General features: G+C 46.3%; 1 protein-coding gene across 2 annotated transcripts in view; it reads left to right on the top strand.

Annotated features, from left to right (window-relative positions):
• Positions 1-23,289, top strand: part of PRMT2 (protein arginine methyltransferase 2) — a 71,857-nt gene that overhangs the window by 10,250 nt on the left and 38,318 nt on the right. The gene's annotated exons all lie outside the window — the stretch shown is intronic.

Genomic DNA, 23,289 nt, shown 5'->3' with positions numbered 1-23,289 from the left:
CCGCTCTCCTGCTCAATGCCAGAGTATTGTCTACGGAGACCTTGACCAGCAGCACACTGGTCCACTCTACTGAACACAGGACGCTGACTGGGTCTGATGCCTTCGTAAGACATCTGCAAACTGGACGGGGGGAGAGAAGGCCCCCAAATCTTTAGGGGCCACCACCTCAGTGAAGTTCCAGGGGTGGTGTCAGTGCTCTGGAGCGTGTTGGAGAACCCCCGGGCACCACCTGCTGGGAAAAGAGGCATAACATTTGGTTGAGGTTTGGGGGCTTTAGACATGACATATACTACATGTGCGTGTGCTACTTCCATCCATGAGGCTGGCATTTCCGGTGGGGACCAGAGCAAGTTTAGGCTGCAGGCCAAGCTGTGTTACCATTGGTTCAGAGGATCCTGCAGATCTGATGATATTTGAAGTGTCTCTGGCACATGTGGATGCAATACGGACCCTCTGACAAGCGCTGATAGGAGGGTCCTTCTAGGATTTTGAAGCAAGTCTGTGTCTTGTTTGGCAGCTAGCTATTCCCATTTTGAGAACATATTCTCAGGGGCACTTGGCTGGTTCAGTCGGTTGAGCGTCGGATTTCGGCTCAGGTCATGATCTTGAGGTTTGTGAGTTCGAGCCCCGCGTCAGGCTCTGTGCGGACAGCTCGGAGCCTGGAGCCTGCTTTGGATTCTGTGTCTCCCTCTCTCTGCCCCTCCCCCACTTGCAGTCTGCCTCTCTCTCTCTTTCTTTCTCTCTCTTTCTCTCTCTTTCTGTCTCAAAAACAAACAAACATTAAAAAAATTTTTAAAAAGAAAAAAAGAACAGCTTCTGGTTTGCTGTTAGACCTCAGTGGAGACTGAACACCTAACCCTGGGACATCAGGAAACCATGCAGCTCAAGTGCTGTCTGATCCACGTCGCCATAAGTCTGGGTGTGTGTAACAGTAGCGTATTATCGAATGGAAATGTCTAGGAGGCATGAGCAGGTGGCTCTGAGTCCTTGGACACCAAGTCCTGTTGCACTGCCTCCTTTTTCTCAATCCATGTCTGTGGACTCCTGGGGTATTTCTTTCTTTCTTTCTTTTTTTTTAAAGTTTATTTATTTATTTTGAGAGAGTCAGAGACAGCACGGGAGGGGCAGAGAGAGAGAGGGAGAATCCCAAGCAGGTTCTGCACTGACCGTGGGCTTGAACTCATGAAACTGTGAGACCGTGACCTGAGCTGAAATCGATAGGTGGAGGCTTAACCAACTGAACCCCCCAGGTGCCCCTCCTGGGGTATTTTTACAAGCTGTTGACTATGACAGAAGACGCTTGTGCTGGCTCACAGGTGGGTGCGTGTGCCACGCTGGCACCACCTGAATTGGATGGATACAGAGCGGCACCCCGCTCAAGGCTCACCCTGAAGGACAGTGGTAAAGGAATCTTCTCATGGCAGAACTTTGAGCCGTGCCTGTGGTTGTCCACTATGTCTGGAGTGAGCCGTGGCCAGAGTGTGGATCTGTATCCATTTGGGGGCAGTTGCTAGTGATTTGGTTGGTCAGCAACTTGGAAGGAACAGGATTGGAAAATTGGTGACAGGAGGCCCTGGGGAAGGTGTGTGGATGGACCTTTGTCGAGGAGCAGTCTGTGAACACATTTGTGTTCTGAGCCAATGCCCGCCGACGGGCGTGCGCTGCAGAAGGATCTCCTCATAATCAGAAGGAAAATGATCAGCCCCGTGTGTGTCAGCCAGCTCTCGCCACAGCCATGCCAGGGCGTGCTCCATGTGCCCGTGAACTGAGTGGCCACGTGGCAGGGGTGGAGGCGTGCGCGTGCTCGACAACATGGACTCCCCCTCACCGAAGCTGCCCCAGCTCCTGCCGCCCCCAGGTGTCTGGTCTGCCAACACCGAGCCCTGCGGTGAGCCGCCCGGCGCCTGGTGGCCAGTTACACTGGGCCTCTTCCATCACAGACGGGGCAGAGACTTGTCCTCACTGGAATAGATGTATGTTCTGGGTATGGATTTGACTTCCCTCCACTGTATTGTTTCTGCCAGCACCAAAACCCATGACGTCACGAAAGCCTTATCTACTGTAATGGCGTTCTGGACAGCACTGCGTATCATCAAGGAACTGATTCCACAGCGAGGAAAATGCCGCGATGGGCTCAGGCCCGTAAGATTCACTGGTCTTGTCCCATGTCCACTAACTCAGAAGTGGCTGACAGTGAAAGGCGAGACAGCTTCCTGAAGAGTCAGTTAAGGGAGGTAACATCCTGAAAGGATGGGTTCTATCTTATCGGATGCCACACACACTTGGAATCAGGGTCCATTATGTGCGGCTGTGTCCCCATTGCCGGGATGTGCAGGTCTGGGAATCAAGAGTTGGAAGTACAGGTGTCCCTCTCATTAGTGCACTTCATGACCTACTTGCAGAATTTTTGTTTCTTGTCCTGGCAACTTTGAGATGGTTTGGAGATCTGTCTCCAGAGCGGAGTGCTTCCTCAGGGGTCATAGCAGTGGTCCCACTGAATTAGAAGCTGAGACTGCCACCTAGTCACTTTGGGCTCCTTATGCCTCTAAACTGTCAGGCAAAAAAAAGGGTTAATCCACTAGCCTCAGTGATTGATCCCAATCATGGAGGGGAGAGTCAGAGAGGAGAGTCTGGTTACCTACACAGTAGAGGCAGGGAGGACTGGGGACACAGGACACTTGCTGGGACATCTCTCAGTACTTCCATGACCACCAGTAGGGATTCCTGGAAAACTACAGCAACCAAAAAATAAAAATAAAGCAGGACTATTGAGGACCCGGGCCCTTCAGGGATGAAGGTTTGGGTCATCCTACCAAAATAAGGAATCCAGAACAGGTTCCTGCTGAGGGCCAAGGACATATGGAATGGGTAGTTGAAGAAGGAAGCCATGAGTGTCAATGGTGACCTTGTGACCGGTTACATAAATAGGCCTGTAGAAGCTTGCACAGCGTTTGCTTGTTACCCACACGTGTTTATTTACCAACCTTTTTCTTCTTTCTCCTTCCCATTTTTTATTTTACAAACAAGCTGTTGGAGGGTAGCATTTCATTACTCTTTAGGTAACTGAATTTTCAGTGGAACCCTGACTGAACTTGGGGGGTAATTAATAGAGCCAGAGATGGGCACAATGACCGCCCTGGGACTGTGCACCTTCTCATCTGGAGAAGAACCACCAGTAACAGAATCGGTTGTGTCTTTTAAGGTAGAAACAGAGAAGCACTCAATTGTTGCCAGGGGTCCCCATGCATGTGGGTTGCTGCTGATGGATGCTGAGTCGACGAATGGCCGGACTTGCCCGTCATTATCCACCTCTCTGGCCGCCTCAGTGTTTGTGCGCTGCTCACGGCCCGGCCCTCCTCTGCGCACCTGCTGAGTTCGGCAGAGAGGGCTTTAGCAGGGGCTTCTCCTCCTGCTCCTTGTGGGGCGGGTCTCAGTCCTGCTTCAGTGTCCTTTACAGCATCTGATGGTGCCCAGCCCCGTGTCCAGAGAGGACAGCCCTCGGTGACTCAGCAGCCTGGCCTGGACCCGGTGGTTACTTTGCCCTGGGTCTCTGACACGGACGCTGTAGAACTTGTGCTCACAGCAGCTCGCCACCCCTCTGTGTGTCCCCCGGCCCTCCTCAGCCTGCCTGTGCCCTGGAGGTCTCCTCACCTTCTTGGAACTGTCACTGCACAGCTCAGGCTTGCACCCCAGCGTCCTCTGTGCACCTACCCAGCAGCCTGGGTTCTCCTGTCCTCCGCAGGGGTGTGTCAAGGACTGGGGGGCACTGTGATTTTACCCTGCTTGTGAGCTAAGGACATAGCGTGTCATTGTTTCAGAGATGTCGGTGGGCGGCCCACGGTTCTGGGTCGGAGATTGCTCATGGGCGCATCAGCAGCCACAGCCTTATGTTCGCATTGGTTCTGTGCTCCCAAGTCCACAGCTGCGATGCAGATAGGCCGGGATGAGGGTGCGCTCACGCAGGGGTTGTGTTCGCAGAGGGCGCCCTGAGCCTGAGTGGCTCTCTGCCCTCATTTGAAGTGGCGAGGAGACGACCCTGCTTCGTCCCTCCTCGGGCTGCCCCCTGCAGCGCTGGCACGAGGCCGGGGTGGAGAGTGGCCAGGGCCTTGCATGCTTGTGCTGGCAGTGACATGCGGGGCCCCATGGGCTGTGGACCGGCTCCAGCTTGGGCAGCCAGCCAAGCCCAGCCTTGGGCAAGGGTCCTTGTCGGTCTGTCTTCCTTTGGACGCTTGCTCTCCCTTATGCCTGGGGAGCCCTTGAGATTTCTCTGTGTAGTTACTTTGTTGTTGTACTTTCATAATTCTTTACATCCACTTGGACCCAGATTGATGCACTAGGTAACCATAAAAATTAAAGTGTTTATTAATTTTTTACTATTACATCAGGCTAAGATGATTTCAAAATAAAAAATTTTAAAGATATTGTATGGAGAGAGTAAGCTTAGCAGAAGGGACAAAATGGAGGAAAACAACAGCACTGTGCCTGGAACCAGTAGCCAGTTTTTTAATGTATAAAATCCCCCAACTGATGTGCTATGATCTGTATTTTACCGATAGAACATGTCTGACACCACATATACGTTTTTTCCCCTACATTGACCGGTTCTCTGACAACGGCTGCGTGTCTTACCGTTCGGTTCGGTTCTCACACAATCTGCCTGGAGTTCGCACAGACATCACAGGTTAGGGGCTCAGTCCCACAAGACTGCCCAGGACCACACATACTTCTGACTGACTGCCTATAAACCGGGGGCTCCCATGACCCCCTCCTCCGGTTCAGTACTTTGCTAGAACGACTCAGGAACAGAGAAATGGAAGAGGTGCACAGGGCGAGGTATGCGGTGGGAAGGGCCCAGAGCTTCCCCGCCCTCTGGGTGCATCCCCCTCCCCACACCTCCATGTGTTCACAGGCCTGGAAGTTCTCTGAACCCCATCCTTTTGTGTTTGGTTGAAGGTTCCGTTTTGTAGGGATGATTAATGAACTCATTGGCTACTGGTGGTTGAGTCGATCTCCAGCCCCCCTCCCCTCCCTTCCCCTCCCTGAGGCTGGGAGAGGGGCTAAAAGTTCCCCCTGCTGATCCTGTGGCCTATTCCTTCAGAGTCCAGCCCCCATCCTCAAAGAGTCACCCACCTTATTAGCATAGTCCCGAGTGTGGTTGGAGGGAGCTTGTTATGAACAACAGAAGATACCCCTCTCACCCCATCACTCAGGGAGTTCCAAGGCTTCACAACTGGGGGCACAAAGACCAAACATATATTTCTTATTATATCACAATATCACATGAGGTAATAAGACATTGTAAATATAAATATCCCACTATAAAAGGAATATGTACTATTGCCTAAATAATAAAAAAGCTTAGGGAGACAGTGTACCAACAAAGGGTTGGATGTTTTGGATAACCATCACTATGGGTGTTTTCCAGGGGCTGAAAGGGACTGCTGGTGTGACCCCTGGAAGACAGGTGTCCACTGTGAACAACTGAATTGACTTGTCTAGCTTTGCCATATCGATAGCCAATAGCCATCCACTTGGTTCACGGTCATGGCGCTATTGATAAATGCCCAACGTTTCAGTCTGCAAAACTTTGGGGATAATTGGGAAAGGGTGAAGGGAGCCCAACCCTAGTGTGTCCACAGCACCTCTCGATGCCAAAGGCACCCCGTGTGACCTAATGGTGAGGGCTCCCTGGCTGAGGGTTCCCAGAATGGGCACTCTGTCAGTGGTCATGGAAAGGGGGGTCTGCTTCCCAGCAAGAGGGAAGTGGATAGAGTGGACGCAGAGGCTAGTGGATCTTTTGGGTGCACAGAGCTTCTGCCAGAGTCTTCCCCCATCACGCAGATGCTCCATCTTCCTTCAGCCACCCTTCGTGCACTCAGCAAACCCTTAGCACCAACTAATTCAGAAACTAGACCCGGGCCTAGCTGAGTCTGCACCGGGGGCAGGAAGAGGCATTCTGGTTTGAGTTTTCAAGGAGGAAAGGCCTTGGACAGAGACATTGTTCTCTGGTACAAAGGACAGTGCCATCCGCCACCAAGCTGCTCACGAGGTCCGTTACAGTGACCCATGTCCGTAGGGAGAATAGGACGCCTGTGTTCTAAAGGGACGTGGGAGAAGGGACAAAAGGCTTCTGTGGTCGTAAATGCAAGTGTCAAGGTGATGAGAATGAATTGCCTTTCCTGGTCTGAAGATCACTGCTACCAGCCAGCAGGAGGCCATGGGGCGATGGTGGGGGCCTTGTCGTGGAGCTCCCTTGGTTTGAGTCCTACCTCTGTGGAGAACCTTGAGCAAGATCTAACCTTCCTCTGCCTCAGTGAAAGAGGAGGCAAGATGCACCCCTGAGAGCATGGCTGCTGGGTAAGTGGGATTTTGTACACGCATCACACAAATGCCTGTGCACATGTATGTGCCGTGCAGAGAACCTACTGTGCTGAATTTATCACAAAAGTTACTGTCCTTGTCCGTGGAAAGCTCCTGATGCAAAAGGGTGGAGGGACAGAGATTTCTTTCTGAGCCAACAGATTAGGGTCTAAAAATGCAGAAGGAACTCATTGGCTAATTTTGAATACTTAGAGTCCAGGAGGTCCCCAGTTTGGCAAATTGTGATGGAGTATCTGTATTTCATGGGTATCACATTTTATTATTTTTATACCACATCAAATTCCATGAATCCATTTGGTTTCTAATCAGTCATTCCAAAACCAGTGCTCCCTTCCAGAAGGGCAGGCCCAGCGTGAGCAGCGCTGGCATCCACTCTGGCGCTCGGGTTGGCTTTGGATCCATGGCAACGTTAGGACCCAGCTCAAAACAACAGGGCTTTTGTTTTTGTTTTTGTTTTTCAACTTTTTTTTCTTTCTTTTCTTCTTTTTTTTTTTTGAGAAGGAGCTGGAGGCTGGAGCATAGCGAGCGTGCCCCACACAAAGCCCCCCATCCCCCACCCCGCCCGGTCCTCAGCCTTGCTGTGTGTGTGTGAGGTCGTTCGTGGCCCGGGAATGAGGTCTCATCTCTGTGAGGAGGGAGAAGGTGTTGAACTGACTCAGGCAAAGGCATCGAAAGAGAACTTGACTGTTTTTCCCTCAGCAGAACTCTGCTACAGGTTATTATCTGATTATACTTTTTATAACTTTTAAGGACTCTTGGAAATTTGCCATAAACCCGTGTCAGGTTTAAAGTTTGTAAAAAAAAATCACTGTCTTAGCCTATTTGTATTTTGCTAATGGGAGCAGTTTTTAATTTAACTTGTCTGTAAGCATCAGCATTTTTACGGCTTTGTGCCCTGGTGGGCCCAGAACAGGCACGCAGTACTCAACCACATGAAGCCAACTGATCAACAAAACCCTCCTCAGTTGATAAAACGAGCTAACTGATGAGGACTCACACACCTCAGTATGAAAATGCCGCTGTGGGGTTGAACTGTCTCCAGCAACAATGCCCATGCAGGTGGGCATGAGATGGCTTACTTAGCGATTTCAGTGAAGAACAAAATGGGGAAGATGAAAGATACAGACGTGTAAATCGAGAAGCCTAACTTCCGATGGTTTTCTATTGTAGGACAATAATATTCTTTGTTTTTTATTTATCTGTATTTTTGAAATCTTTATTTTTGAGAGACAGAGAGAAGGCATGCTCATGTGCACGTGTGCACACACGAGCAGGGAAGGGGCAGAGAGAGAGAGGGAGAGAGAGAATCCCAAGCAGGCTCTGATGAGTTGGGGCTCGATGCCGTGAACCATGAGATCGTGACCTGAGCTGAAAACAAGAGTCGGATGCTTAACTAACTGAGCCATTCAGGCATCCCTCTTTGCTTTTTATTCTATTTTATTTATTTATTTATTTATTTATTTATTTATTTATTTATTTTAACGTTTATTTTTGAGACAGAGAGAGACAGAGCATGAACGGGGGAGGGGCAGAGAGAGAGGGAGACACAGAGTCGGAAGCAGGCTCCAGGCTCTGAGCCATCAGCCCAGAGCCCGACGCGGGGCTCAAACTCACAAACTGCGAGATCGTGACCTGAGCCGGTCGGACGCTTAACCAACGCTTAACCAGGCTCCCCCCTCTTTGCTTTTTAAAAACAAACTTTAAGTTAAAGATGTTGTAAAGAGTCAGCACTGTTTTAAAAATTTTCATATAACTGAAATATATCCAGAGGTATACTTATTATCTAATAGTTCAAATGAATGATAATATAAATAAAAATGTAAAGAATATGTGGATGAAATCATAGGAAGGATAAACTATTTTTGGAAATTAAGGACGTAAAATAATAAAATTGAGTAAGTTGATATTAAGTTTGTTAACATCTAAAATGATCTCTTCTTAGACTTTTTTTAAAAAATGTTTTTAATGTTTATTTATTTTTGAGAGACAGAGACAGAGCGTGGGTGGGGAAGGGGCAGAAAGAGAGGGAGACACAGAAATCTGAGCTGTCAGCACAGAGCCCAGTGCAGGGGCTCGAGCTCACGGACTGCAAGATCATGACCTGAGCCGAAGTCGGATGCTTAACCGATTGAGTCACCCTGGCACCCCTCTTCTTAGACTTTTAAATGTGTCTTATGTAATATTTTTATATCACTAGCTCAAGTGATGAATTCTTAATATGTTGAAACTTTTTAAAAGATTTCTTGAGGAGGGCTCTTGCAGTATGCTCTGGGTGCAGCCTTGGGGGTCCCTGGAATGGCTGTGGCCTCCAGAAGGCCTGGGGTCGTCTGTCTGTCTGAACTGCAGGCTTGCTTCCTCCCTTTTCCAAGCCAGAGGCCAACTAGGACCATGGGAAGCAGAGGCAGACAAGGGCAGTGTTAGTTGCTAGTGTAGTTTCTAAAATGCAAATCCCAGCGCTCAGCAGGGCAGAGTGCATGTGGGTACGTGGGTACGAGCCCCTCCAGGCGACCTGCTGCCCTTGTTGCTTCCTGGAAACTAAAAGGAGGATGAGGAACCTGAGAGCCATGTTGGGCCAAGACGGTCCTGCAGCCACAAGGCAGCTGAAGGGGCTCTTGGTGACTCTCTCAGGCAAACTCCCTCCTGGAGTGACAAGCATCCAGCGCCCCCCCGCCCCCCATGGTGAATTGCGTGCCCGGTGTTCTCTCACTGGGCAGAGCACTCAGCAGGTCTCAGACTTGGATGTGCTCTGGTGGCCCCGGGAACTGGGTAGCAGTGTGGGGTTTGGGTTCTGGAGGTGGTCGGGGCCCCTCATATGGTGGTCTGAAAAGCGTAGCCTAGGGCTTGTCCCTGGCCGCAGCAGGATTGTTTGAGGCAGAGACCCACCCTTAGTTTAAAGAGAGTGGCCCCAGTAACAGGAGTTACTGCAGCGCCCACACGACAAGGAGACCTGAGGTGGGCACGTGTGAAGAAACCCTTGAGAAGGGGGAAGAAGCCAGCAGGCGTTCTCAGAATTCTCAGCCTGTCCAGGCCACAAACTTTCTTCATCCTCAGGAAACGGAGGCTCACAGAAGGGAAATAGTTTATACCCAGGTTACATCACTGACAAGAGTGAAAGCCAGGATTTGACCCCTGGTCTGTCTTCAGAGTCCAAGCCCTGACCACATTGAAGTGCTGCCTTCATGCATGACAGCATATGGAAACGCCCCCCTCTTCAGAGAAGCAAAAGAGAAATATTTTCTCTATAATATTTTGGAGGTAGGTATTTCTTTTTGCAAATTCAGTATCTCTTTTCAAAGTAAGTCTTTGGGGGAACATATGAATAAAAGTGAAAGGAAGATGGGCCTATATGTGATTCTTCAGTCTTTAGTCTTTATTTTTCCTAAGAGCATTTCTAGAAGCAATACTGTAGGAAGAGTTTTGTATGCATATCTGAGCTACCAAACTTTCATCAGATTCCTTATAAATAAAAATCAATCATAATTCCATCATTTAAAAACTATTGTGTTGTTTGTGCTCTCAGTAGCCAAAAGCTTTGTTTATTTATTTTCAGAGAGAGAGAGAGAGAGAGAGAGCAGGGGAGAGAGGGAGAGAGGGCGAGAATCCTAAGCAGGCTCCATGCTCAGTGTGGAGCTTGATGCAGGGCTGGATCCCATGACCCCGAGATCAAGACCTGAGCCCAAATCAAGAGTCAGATGCCCAATTGACTGAGCCACCCAGGTGCCCCAGCCACAGGCTTTATTAACAAGTGGCCAGAACTCCATCATCAGTGAATTACATCCTTCTGGATCACACATGCAGGAAGGATACTTTCTTACAGGACAGAATATTCCAGTTACTATTGCTGCAAGACAAGCTACCCCAAAACCTAGTGGCTGAAAATCCCCATATTTTATTAGATCCTACAAGTTCTATAGGTCAGGGTTTGGGCTGGCCTTGGCAGGGCTCTTCTTTTGCCCCAGGTGGTGTCCGCTGAGGTCCTTGCTGGTATTCAACTGGCACTTGAGTTGGCCTGGAGGGCCCACGGTGGCCTCACTCACATGCCTGGTGCCTTGACAAAGACTACTGGAAGGCTGGGCTGAGTTGGGACTGCCAACTTGAGTGCCGACATGTGGCCTCTCCAGCAAGGTGGTTTAAGGGTTGTCAGCTTCTCACACGGGGTCTGCCTTTCCCCAAAGGAAGCACCCCAAGAGAACCAGGTGAAAGTTGCATGGACTTTTTTGACCTAATCTCCAAAGTCACGTAGGTCACTTTTGTCACATTCTGTTGGTTGCAGGCAGGTGGAAGCCAAGCCAGAATCTGGGGAGGGGTTTAGACTTCACCTCTTGGAGAGGTGGCAGGGTCACATTGGAGAGGATCATGTGGGAAGGAAGAAATTGGTGGGGCCAACACTGGAAAATACAGCCTGCTCTATGGCCATACCCCATGCACATGCAAAATAAACTCCCCAGGACTCCCAAGGCCTCATCCCATTGTGGGGGCTAGATCTCCAAGATCTCACCACCTACAACAGGCCCACGTGCAGATGAGTGGGATGCCTCGGGAACGGCTTCTTCAGTGTGTTTCTCGCTCATTTTGAGACAAGTGACCTGACTCCATCCCCTCACCGGTGCTGGGACAGGGCTAGGATGGCCGTAATAAGACACTCCTACTCGAAAGGGGGGTTGTGGGATGTAGAGCAGGCACTGTCCATAGCAGTTCCGAAATCCACTGCAGCTCAGTGCGCCAGATCCTTGACTAGGGGCTGGTAGTGTCCCTGGGAAAGATTCTCCATGGTTTCCAACTTTGCATTCTGGGGTCTTGATTCCACCCTCTAAGTCATTGTTCCTTGTCCATACAAAGAAGCCCGTGTTTGCAGCGGAGTAGTTTTCTTAGTCTGCTGCAGGCCTGCCACGGCACAGGGGGCCAAATGCCTCTTTCCATTTTGTGCTATCTCTGGTGGTTTTAGTCCAAGCTGGTGTTGACGTTGTGAGTACAATTTCCCAATAACTGGGTCTTCTCTGACGTTCACTCCATGAGACACAACCCACGCCCAGAACCTCTTTGAAATGGGCCCCTTGCTAGTCGGGGCCTGCAAGACTATTGTGACCCAATGCCCTTAGGTTCCCGGAAGGCTGTTAAGTGAGAGGGTCCGAGAGGTGCATGCGTAAGGTCCACAGAAGGCCTTGGCTCATCCGAATGGGTCTTTCAGATGCCAATTGAACTTTTTCAGAGGCCTTTACTGCCCCAGCCTGCCTCACTGTCACTCTGAGACCACATTTTCCCAACAGTGCCACAGATTCTGTCTTTGCCCTGAGCTCTCTTCTTTGAGAAACTTCTGTTGGGACGGATGGGGGTGAAGCATAGCTTCATTCTGAGCCCAGCTGCTCCTGACTCCTTCACAGTTCCTGGAAGGTCTGTGTGAGCACAGAATCATTTCTTCTTTGGCTGCCCTCTCTCTAACCATTTCTTATTACGTGCAGCTGCAAGGTACCTCGGGACCCTCGTAACACGGCCTGGAAACCTCCTTAACTGACCCCACAAGTTGAGCCTTTTCTACGCCCTCCACACGGTAGCCGTGGTGCCAGACTTCCCACCACCCGGTAGCAAGAGGCTTTTCCTTTGGCTTCCAGTCACAGTTCCTTGCTTTTGTTGGGGACTGGCTGACGGCCTCTTCAAGCCTGCCCACCTCACACTGACGCGGTCCACAGGGCCCTTCCAGCTTCTCTCTGTGGCCTGTCCCCGAGCTCCGCCACAGGTCCTAGCAGCATCCCGCTTCAAAGTACTCAGTTGTGTTCCAGCTGACAGCACGAAAACCTCAACTGCTGTCTTGGTCTTACTGGGTGCAAGGGGTCAGGGCACAGGGCACAGGGGCACGGCTCAGCCTGGCTCCGAAATGCATGAGGTCTCCTCTGGGAAGACCAAACAGCTGGGATGGCTCAAATGATGGGGGTGGGATCACCTGGAGGCCTCCTCAGTCACATGTCTGCACCAGGTAAGAGACCACCTGAAGGCTGGTCTCAGCTGGGACTGCTGTCTAGAGCACTAGGTGTGCTGTCCTCAAGTGGCCTGGGCTCTTCTAGTGACACTGAGAGGGGTGCCCTGAGAGTCAGAGTTCCAGGAGAACCAAAGGAAGCCACGTGGCCTCTTATGAGCTCACCTTGGAAGTCACTACTCTCCCTGTATTCTACTGGTTAAAGCAGATACAGGCCCACCCAGATTCAAGGAGAGGAAACACGGGGCCTGTTTCTTGTTGGGAATGGTGTCAAAGATTTCAGAGCCATTTAAAAAGTCACCACAGCTCACCATCTAACCACAAACTACAAATAGTAGAGGACACAAGTCTTTTTAAAGACATTGTAAAGATTAATTTCAATTGAGGTGTGCTTTATATTGTGTAAATTTCATAGTATACTACACCAATTTTATCCTTTTAAAGATGTGGAGCATTCCAGCATCCCAGAAGACTCCTTCGTGCCCACTGCCTTTACTCTGAAACTTTCTCATGCTTGTCTTTGGATGGATACATGCCTGTGAGTGGGATTGTTGGATTACGGGATGGGTATATGTTTATCTTTATGAGAAACTGTCAAATAGTTTTCTGACACAATTATACCTGTTGACTTCCCCACCCCCAGCAACATACGAGAGCTCCGATTGCTCAAGATATTCACCAACACTAAGTATTTTTGGTTTTTTAAAATTTAACCATTCTGATGAGGGTGTGGTGACACCACCTTGTGTTTTTGATCAGCATTCCTGGATGTATCGGTTAGTGTTTGCTGCATACCAAACTGTCCCAACATTTGTTCTAGAACAACAATTATTTATTTAGCTCGTGACTCTGCATTTGCCGTTTGGGATTTATTCTTCCAGCCATTTCTAATGCTGGCCTCAGCTGGCCTCACTGTTTTGTCTATAGTTACCATTGGGCGTCTAGGTGGCTCTGTTTGTGGAGGAGGCTTGGTGTTAAGTGTGTGTATGGTTGTGTGTGTGTGTGAGCGACTCAGTCAGGAGTGTGACAATGGAAACTGAATGGCATGTTGAGATTACTTTTGCTACTTCTACAGGCACATCACAAGACCAGCCCAAGATTTATGGGCCTACATCATGCTGGGAAAAACTGCAGAGTCTTAAGGCCATTTTGGCCACACTTAGCTCTCTGGCCACGAAATATTTACATCCCTCACCACAAAGCATTGCTCATGCTATCTCAGGAGCCCCCAAAGCCTCCTCCAATTATGGCATTAGGCTTGCAATTCAGGATCTCATGATTTAAATCAGGTCCAGAGGTACCTGAGGCTTGCTGGGTTCATTTCTTATTCCCAAGGTTTGTGCACAAAGAGAACAAGTTATTTGTGCCTCCTTGCACACACACACACACACACACACACACACACACACAGCACACGCTGGTGATACTCCGGGAGGAAGACACAATGGATGCTCCCATCCAAACAGGGGTATGTACAAAGCACATACTCATCACTGGTTCAGGGAAATCCTGAAATCCTGCAGGGTGGTGTTCCTGGGTCCCCAGGTCCAGGGAGGTAAATAGGCTCTGCTCCTTGTAAGTGGCTCACAAACGCCGTGTTCTCCAGCACTCTTTGGGAGTGGCATCGCAGTCCACTGTTTTCAGGGTGCTGGCCTCTGCCCCATCAGGTGTCCTTCCTTTTCCATAAGGAATGGCCCATGTTTGCTGCTGACTGGCTTTCTCAGAATGATAATTGCCCGTAGAAAGTTGGGGTCCCCACAGGCAGCATTCTTTCTTTCTTTCTTTAAAATATAATTTATTGTCAAATCAGTTTCCATACAACAGCCAGTGCTCAATGCCCATCACCCATTTTCCTTTCTCCCCCACCCCCCACCAACTCTCAGTTTGTTCTCAGTATTTAAGAGTCTTTTATGGTTTGTCTCCCTCCCTCTCTGTAACTCTTTTTTCTTCCCCCTTCCCCTCTCCCGTGGTCTTCTGTTAAGTTTCTCAGGATCCACATATGAGTGAAAACATATGATATCTGTCTTTCTCTGACTGACTTATTTCACTCAGCATAATACCCTCCAGTTCCGTCCATGTTACTGCAAATGGCCATATTTCATTCTTTCTCATTGCCACGTAGTATTCCATTGTATATATAAACCACATCTTCTTTATCCATTCGTCAGTTGATGGACATTTAGGCTCTTTCCATAATTTGGCTATTGTTGAAAGTGCTGCTATAAACATTGGGGTACAAGTACCCCTCTGCATCAGCACTCCTGTATCCCTTGGGTAAGTTCCTAGCAGTGCTATTGCTAGGTCATAGGGTAGATCTATTTTTAATTTTTTGAGGAACTGTCACATTGTTTTCCAGAGTGGCTGTACGGGTTTCACAGCCAGTCTTATTTCATTTTGAACTAGCTCAGTCCCTTTTAGTCCAAGCTGGCAGTGCTTTTGCCAACATAAATTTCCTGAGGTGTGTTCCATTGTATGAATATGCTACACTGTGTATATGCATCCTCCTGTTGACTGGCATTTGTAACGGTACCAACTTTTTTTGCTATTGTAGATAAAGTTGCTATGAACATTCTTGGACAAGGCATTTTGGGGATGTATGTTTTCATTTCTCTTGGACAATGCCCTGGGGTTCTTTTTCTGAGCCACCGGGTACATATCTGTGTTATGAATTGTAACCACTCATTACTCATATATTAAGGCTCCAACCCCCAATGTGACTATTTGGAGACAGGGCTAATAGGGAGGTAATGAGGGTGATGAGGACATAAGGGTGAGGCCCCACTCCAATAGGACTGGTGTCCTTTATAAGAAGAGGAAGAGATACTAGATCTCTCTTTCTGTTATTCGAGACCCTGAAAAAGCAGTCATCCACAAGCCAGGAAGAGACACCAGAAACTGAATTTGCTGGCATCTTGATCATGGACCTCCAATCTCCAGAACTCTGTCAAAATAAATGTCTATTGTTTAGCCAACCAGCCTGTGGTATTTAATTATGGCAGCCAGAGTGGACTTGTGTAGTATGCTGAGCTTTGTAAGAAACGGCCATTTTCCCATAGTGGCTGTAATATTTTACTTCCTCAGCAACGTGTGATAATTCTGGTTTCTCCACATCCATGCCAACATTTGGATGTCAGTGTTTTTAATTTTAGCTGTTCTGTGTAAAGGTATCACATTGGGATTTTAATATTTATTTCTCCAATGATTAAAACTGTAGAGGGACTTTTTAAAAATGTACTTATTGACTATTTGTAAAATTTCTCTCACGAAGTGTCTATTCAATCATTTGCCCATTTCTATTTATTTAATTAGTTTCTGAGTTTTAGGGGTCTTATATATTCAGTATACAATTCTTTTGATATGCAAATTTAAAATGTTTTATTTATCTTTGAGAGCCAGAGCACAAGTGTGGAGGGGCAGAGAGAGAGGGGGGACAGAGAATCCAAAGCAGGTTCAGCTCTAACCACAGTTAGAGCTATGAGATCCTGACCTAATAATGTTCAATGGACTGAGCCCCTCAGGTGCCCCTGATATGCAGATGTTTTGCAAACACTTTCTTCCAGTCTATGGTTTACTTATTCGTTCTCTTAATTGTGTCTTTTGATGAGCAAAGTTTAAAATTTTGATAGTCTGATACTGTGGTCGGCAAATGGATTTGTAAATAAAAGTTTTATTAAAACACAGCTGCACCTGGGGCGCCTGGGTGGCGCAGTCGGTTAAGCGTCCGACTTCAGCCAGGTCACGATCTCGCGGTCCGGGAGTTCGAGCCCCGTCGGGCTCTGGGCCGATGGCTCAGAACCTGGAGCCTGTTTCCGATTCTGTGTCTCCCTCTCTCTCTGCCCCTCCCCCGTTCATGCTCTGTCTCTCTCCGTCCCAAAAATAAATTAAACGTTGAAAAAAAAAATTAAAAAAAAAAACAAACACAGCTGCACCCAAAATAAAGCGGGGGGAGGGTGCGCCTGGCTGGTTCAGCTGGAGGAGCATGCGACGCTTGGTCTGGGGGTTGTGAGTTCAGGCTCCTTGTTGGGCTTAGAGCTGCGCCCATTCATTAACATACTGCCCGTAGCTCTCTTAATACTGCTGCAAAGGCCGTGTCTAGCAGTCTGACTGACACTGCCTGCAGGGCTTAAAATATTTACTACCTGGCCCTTTACCAAAAAATGTTTCCTGACCCCTGGTCTAATTTCCCATTTTTTAATTTTATTGTTAGTGCTTTTTACATCTAAGGAAACTTTGCTACCTCTAAGTTTAAAGTTTTAGCTTTTATATTTGGGTCTATGATCCATCCCAAATAAGCGTCTGTGTAGTGGCAGGTAGGCATCTAGGGTCATCGTTTCTAAACAAATAGCCAGTTCCTGCAGCACATCTTCCAAAAAGACTTTTCTCGTGAAAATTGCTTGGGCACTTTTATTCGAAATCAATGACTATAAAAGTGTCTATTTCTGGATTTTCTTTTCTGTCCCATTGATCTCTTTGCCTATCATTTTGCCAATACCACACTGCCTTGATTACTGTATCTTTATAATAATTCTTGAAGTCAGAAGGTGTATATCTTACAATACTGTTCTAAGATTGTTTTGCTATTCTAGGTCCTTTGCATTGCTCTTTAAATTTATAAATAAACATTAAAAATTTTTTTCAATAAAAATTTACTCCTAAGCATTTGAGTTGATGCTTGTTCTGCATTGCTCTCAGCCTATCCTTGGGGACGCTATCGACTTGAAATGCCTGGGGACACTCACCGCACCCCCCACCCTGTTTGTCCACAGACTCCCCCCCCCCACCCCCCCACCCCCCCACCCCCCCCACCCCACTGTTTGCACAAACTGCCACAGACTCCCCCAGGTGCAGCCAATGTGGCTGGATCCGCCCTTGCTATTATGACTGCAAGATGCCCAGCTGCAACCACCTTCAGGGAATTTTGAAAATGTGTTACTCACAGTTCCTGGAGGGTAACCGTCCAGCGCCCCACGGTGAGGTTGTGGTGGGGGGGGCAGGAGGAAGAGGGGAGAATATGGGCCTGGGGTTCTGCCTTTATTGAGGTCAAGTCCGGTAGCCTAGGGTTTTAGAGGTCTGGTGAATTTTAAACATAAGAGCAGGAATTGAATTTCAGGAAAGGAAAAGCAAGAGGTCAAAAAGTCAGGTCAGCTGGTGCTTTCTAAAAGAGGGAACTTCATGGGCAGGGTGTTGTGGCTTTTCATCTGGTGTGTAGCTGGCGATGTATTTATTGGAGATGGATGTCTGTGAAGTGGAGACCTTGGCACTCAGAAGCTTAACGTTAGGCACTTACATGATGCTTGAAAAAGGTAATTGTCAGGAGCTCACACTACAGTGTTGTTATATGTGGGTTTTAAAAAAGTTCATTTTCAATGTTTTGTTCCTAGCAAATAAAAATACACATATTTCTCTATGCAGATCTTTATCCTCCTATCTTGCTAAATTCACTTATTTATTCTAGTAGTTTTGTGATTCCTTAGGCCATTCTATGTGAGCAATCTAATTATCTGTGAATACACACAATTTTCTCTTTCGTTCTAATAGCTATTCCTTTAATTTATTTATTGCTTTACTTGCCTTATTGTGCTGGTCAGGATTTCCTATAAAATGCTGAACTGAAGTAGTGACAGTGGATACATTTGCTTGTTTCTAATGAGGATTTTCAGTATAACATCATTAAGTATGATTTTTGTGTTAGGGTTTCTAAAAGATGCCTTTTTAGAGATAAAGATGTTCTACTTTTGCTGACGAGGTAGGGAAGCTGAAGGGCTCCATCTCTGCCGTTTTTCTGCCAGGTCCCATTTACTCATGTCCTATATTTTGCCTTTGGAAAGGCCAAAGAAGCTTTGTTCCCACTTGAAGGGGGAAGCAAAAAAGTTAATCTTTCTGAGTCTTGTCCTAGGCCCTGAACACCTGATAACATCTAAGAAGAGCCAGATCTCAAACATGTTCTGGGACATTAACTTTGAACAAACCTTGGCTGACACTGGCATCAATACCCCCTACCTTTGGTGATTCATGGCATAACACCTATCATTCACCTGACACTTGCCTTTGATGGGACCCTACCCCGTATTCCTGAAGGAACACCTACGTACCCTAGACCCCTTTCCAATATAAACCCCTAGCCCCCGGCGACGATGAGACTCCTTCTTCTTTCTGAGTCTCCCAGACACTCCATCTCCTCTTCTCTGTCACTCACACTGTTCAGTAAAGTCTGTTTTCACTCTTTCACTTTCCGGCTCACATTTGATTTCTGTCCTGCAGGAAGCCTAAGTCCCTCTGCTGGACTCCCTCCTCTGGGTCCTTGGATCTAGCCTGCCTGCGTCGCTGATGTTTAAAAACATCATGATTGGGTATTGAGTTTTGTCAAATCCTTTAAAAATTTTTTAAAGGATTGAATGATCATATGTTTCCTCTCCTTTATTCTGTTGAGATTGTAAATTGCATTGATTTGCAAGTGTTATAGTCCAATTTGGCACTACTAGGGTAAACTCCAGTCCACCTTAATAATGTATCAGCCCCTCCACTTATCATTGGGTTTGATTTTCTAAGATTTTGTTAAGGATTTTTGTGTATATTTTTATGAGAGATATCAGTCTGTAATTTTCTTTTATTTGTCAGGTGCTTGTATCAGAGTTAAGTTTCCCTCATAAAACAAATGGAAAGTGTCCATCCCCTGTTTTCTTAAAATTTTGTTAAATGTTGGTGTTATATCTTTTTACACATTTAATAGAATTCAGCAATGAAACAATTTGCGTTTGACATTTTCTTTGTGGGAAGGTTTTTAACAAATTCACTTATTATATATATTTTTCATTTTCTTTTGTGTCAGTTTTGATAAAGGTAATGCCTTTAAAGGAATTTGTCCATTTCATACAAATTATCAAATGTGTTTGCATAAAGTTGGTCATGGTCTTCTAATTTATCTTTTTAAAAATGTTTTCTTTATTTTTTTAAGTAATCTCTATGCCCAACATGGGGCTCAAATTCATGACCCCAAGATCAAGAGTTGCATATTCCTCCAACTGAGCCAGCCAGGCGCCCCCCATTTTTTTTTTTTTTTGAAGATTTTATTTTAAGTAATCTCTGCACCCAATGTGGGCCTCCAACTCACAACCTGAGATCAAGAGTTGCCTACTCTACTGACTGAGCCAGCCAGGGGCCCCCCCTATTTATCTTTCTAATATTGGTGTGATCTGGGAAGAGGTCCCCCTTTTTATTTCTAATATTGATAGTTTTTTTCTTTTTTTCTCTTGATAATTCTTGCTAAAAATTGATAAATTCTATTAATTTTTTTTAAAGAACCAACTTCTGTCTTTGTTAATTTTTTCTGTTATTTCCTAGTTCACAGACTTGTTTATTTAACTTAACATTTATTTAGTTAATATATTTTCTGTCTTTGACTTAGTTTGTTTTTAATTTGCTTTTCTTTTCTTTTTTAATTTTAGTTTCTTAAATTGGAATTTTATTTTTTTATTTTTTATTAAAAAATTTTTTTTCTAATGCTTATTTTTGAGAGAGAGTGCAAGCAGGGGAGGGGCAGAGAGAAAGGGAAACACAGAATCCAAAGCAGGCTCCAGGCTCTGAGCTGTCAGCACAGAGCCCGACGTGGGGCTTGAACTCATGAACCATGAGATCATTACCTGAGCTGAAATCGGACATCCAACTGACTGAGCCACCCAGGTGCCCCTTAAATTGGAAATTTAGATCACTGCTTTTAAATTTTCTTCCATTCTAGTGTAAGCACTGAAAGCATCAATTTCTTTCTAAGCTCTGCTTTATTTGCATCCCCCAAATATTAATGTACATGTTAGTCCATTTGGATAGTAATAACAAGGATACCATAAACTGTGTGGCTTACAAACAATAAACATTTGTTTCTCACAGTTTTAGAGGCTGGGAAATCCCAGATCATGCAAATTCAGTGTCTGGTGAGGGTTTCCTGGGCCACAGAAGGCGGTTTTCCCCCATGTGTCCTTGCATGGTGGAAGGGGCAAGGAGCTCTCTGGGGTAGTCTTTTATAAAGGCACTGATCCCATTTTTGAAGGCTCTGCTCCAATGATCTAATCTCCTTCCCCAGGCCCCACTTCTGAACACCATCCCGATGGGGATTAGTTAATGTAAGAATTTGGGGGACACAGACTTTCAAACCACAGCAGTACATTTTCATTATCACTCAATGAAAAAAAAATTTTTTTAATGTTTATTTTTGAGAGAGAGCGCGAGCAGGGGAGAGGCAGAGAGAGGGAGACACAGAATCCGAAGCAGGCTCCAGGCTCCTAGCTGTCAGCAGAGAGCTGGATGTAGGGCTCGAACTCACGAGATCATGATCGTTAAAGTCGGGCACTTAACTGACTGAGCCACCCACGTGCTCCATTAAAAAAATTTTTTTAAAAAAAATCATTACCACTCAATTTTTTAAAACTCTCTGGTTTCTTCCTTTGACCCATGGATTATTTAGATATACGCTGCTTAATTTCCAAATATTTGGAACTTTGCTAGATTTCTAATTGTATTTCATTACGGTCAGAGAATATACGCTAAGATTTCAATCTTTCCAATTTATTGCAACTTATTTTATGGGTCAGCAAGCATATTGTCTATCTTGGTTAACATTCCATGTGATCTTAATAAGGTATATTCTGTAGTTGTTTGGTGTATTAATTATGATGGTTAATGAAATCATTGGTGTGATTGTGTTTAGATCTACATCCTGTGTGTGTTTGTCCAGTTGTCAGTTACTGAAAGACAGATGACATTTGATGTTACTTGGTACTATTGTACATGGAATTTTTAGATTGCAATTTCTGTTGATTGCTACTATATTGGTCCTTCATCTCCAGCCTAGGATATTCACTTATTAGTTATAATGCGTTATTTATAGATTATTTTGGATTATCTGCATACACAATCATACCATCTGTGAATTGAGTTTTACTTTTTCCTTTGAGTCTTTACACATCGTCTTCCTTTTGCCTTCTTGCATTGGGGTAAGATCACCCTTCCACTGTTGAATAGAAATGATAGAGGACATCCTTCTTTTCTTCCTGAATCCAGGAGAAAAGCACGCACTATTTTGCTATGTTATCTGTTTTTAATAGATGACTAAGATTAAGATATTCCTTTTTATTTCTAGTTTTGTGAATTTAGTGGGTGTCAAGTTTTATGAAATGTTTTTTTCTGCACCTATGTTTATCATCCTATAACCTGAAATGTGGAAATAATTTTGATTTTTAAATTTTAAGCAAGCTTTCATTCCTAGAGTAAACCACACTTGGTCATGATATGTAATTTTATCTTTCACTGGATTGATTTATAGCAGAGTTATGCTGGCCTCATTGAACCAGTTAGGAAGTATTGCACTTTATTTTCTGGAAGAAAATGTTTAACACTGATATCATATTCTGCTAATATGTTTGGAAGCATTTACTAGTGAAGCCATCTGGGCTTCTTTGTGAGAAGGTTTTAAGTGATAAAATCAATTCCTTTAACAAATATGGAACTATGCAGATTTTCTAATGTCTTTTTGAAATGTTTATTTATTTATTTTGGGGAAGAGAAAGACACACACACACACACACACCATGAACGGGGGAGGGGGAGAGAGAGAGAGAGAGAGAGAGAGAGAAAGAAAGAATCCCAAGCAGGCTCCACATTCAGCACGTAGCCTTACACAGGGCTCAGTCCCACCACCACGAGATCATTACCCCAGCAGAAATCAAGAGTCTGTTGCCAACCGACTAAGCCACCCAGGCGCCCCATTTCGAAATATTCTTGTTCAGTTTTGGTAAGTTGTTTTTCAAGGAATTTTCCCACTTTATGATTTGCTAAAATTTTTGACATATAGCTTCATCATATGTTCATTATCTTTTAAAAATTCACAGAATCCAGGGGAGCCTGGGTGGCTCAGTCAGTTAAGCTGTTAAGCGTCTGATACCGGCTCAGGTAATGATCTCAGTTCCCGAGTTTGAACCCACATCAAGCTCTCTGCTGTCGGTGTGGAGCCTGCTTCAGATTCTCTCTCTTCTCTCTTTCCCCCTCCCCTGCTCATGCTCTCTCTCAAATAAATAAACATTAACAAAAAATCTATAGAATATGTACTTAATTCCCTTTTCATTCCTCATAGTTTGTTTTCCTGCTTTTTTTTTTTTTATCGTGGTCAAATGCACACAAAATTTACCACCTTCACCATTTATAAATGCACACTTCAGTGGTATTAAATATATTTCCCTCGCGTGCAACTATTGTCAACATCCATCTCCCTAACTCTTTTCATCTTGTAAAAACGCAAACCCCATACCCATCAACTTCACCTCTTTACTCTCCTCTCCTCCCCCGGGCAACCACTACTCCATTGTCTGCGTGATTTTGACTACCTTTTCCTACCACCTCCCCCCGACCCCCCACCCCTACTACAGTGCTGCTACCTGCCCACCTTGAGACCACCACACAGTAAGGGCACTAACGTTTCCCTATTTCCCTTCTAATATCAAACTTCTTGGTGAAATGAAAACTTAAATCAATGTCTGATTTGTCAAGTGAAAAGAATGTCAAATGGTTCTCACTTCACAGCATAGATGGGAAAGCTAACTGAATTATTACAGAAAAGCAGAAAAAAGGAGGGCCTACTCCAGAAATCTGCCATTTCTGTCACCCACAATGGGTTTCTGTTCCCCACTCCAGGACCGGCCGCAGCCCCCGCTGCTCCACCCCCTAACGCGGCTCGGGCCCCGGCCCCCGCTGCCCCACCCCCTAACCCTGGTCCGGCCCTGGCCCAGGCTGCCCCACCCCTAATCCCGGTCCACCCGCAGTCCCCGCTGCCCCACCCCCTAACCCGGGGCCGGCTCCGGCCCCCGCTGCCCCACCCCCTAACCCGGGTCCATCCGCAGCCCCCGCCGCCCCACGCCCTAACCCGGGTACGGTCCCGGTTCCCGCTGCCC

The sequence above is a fragment of the Prionailurus bengalensis genome, chromosome C2 (genome assembly GCF_016509475.1).
Source record: "Prionailurus bengalensis isolate Pbe53 chromosome C2, Fcat_Pben_1.1_paternal_pri, whole genome shotgun sequence".
In the NCBI taxonomy this organism is placed as follows: domain Eukaryota; kingdom Metazoa; phylum Chordata; class Mammalia; order Carnivora; family Felidae; genus Prionailurus; species Prionailurus bengalensis.
Note: the sequence above shows the minus strand (reverse complement) of the source record. Positions and strands in the feature narration are given on the sequence as shown.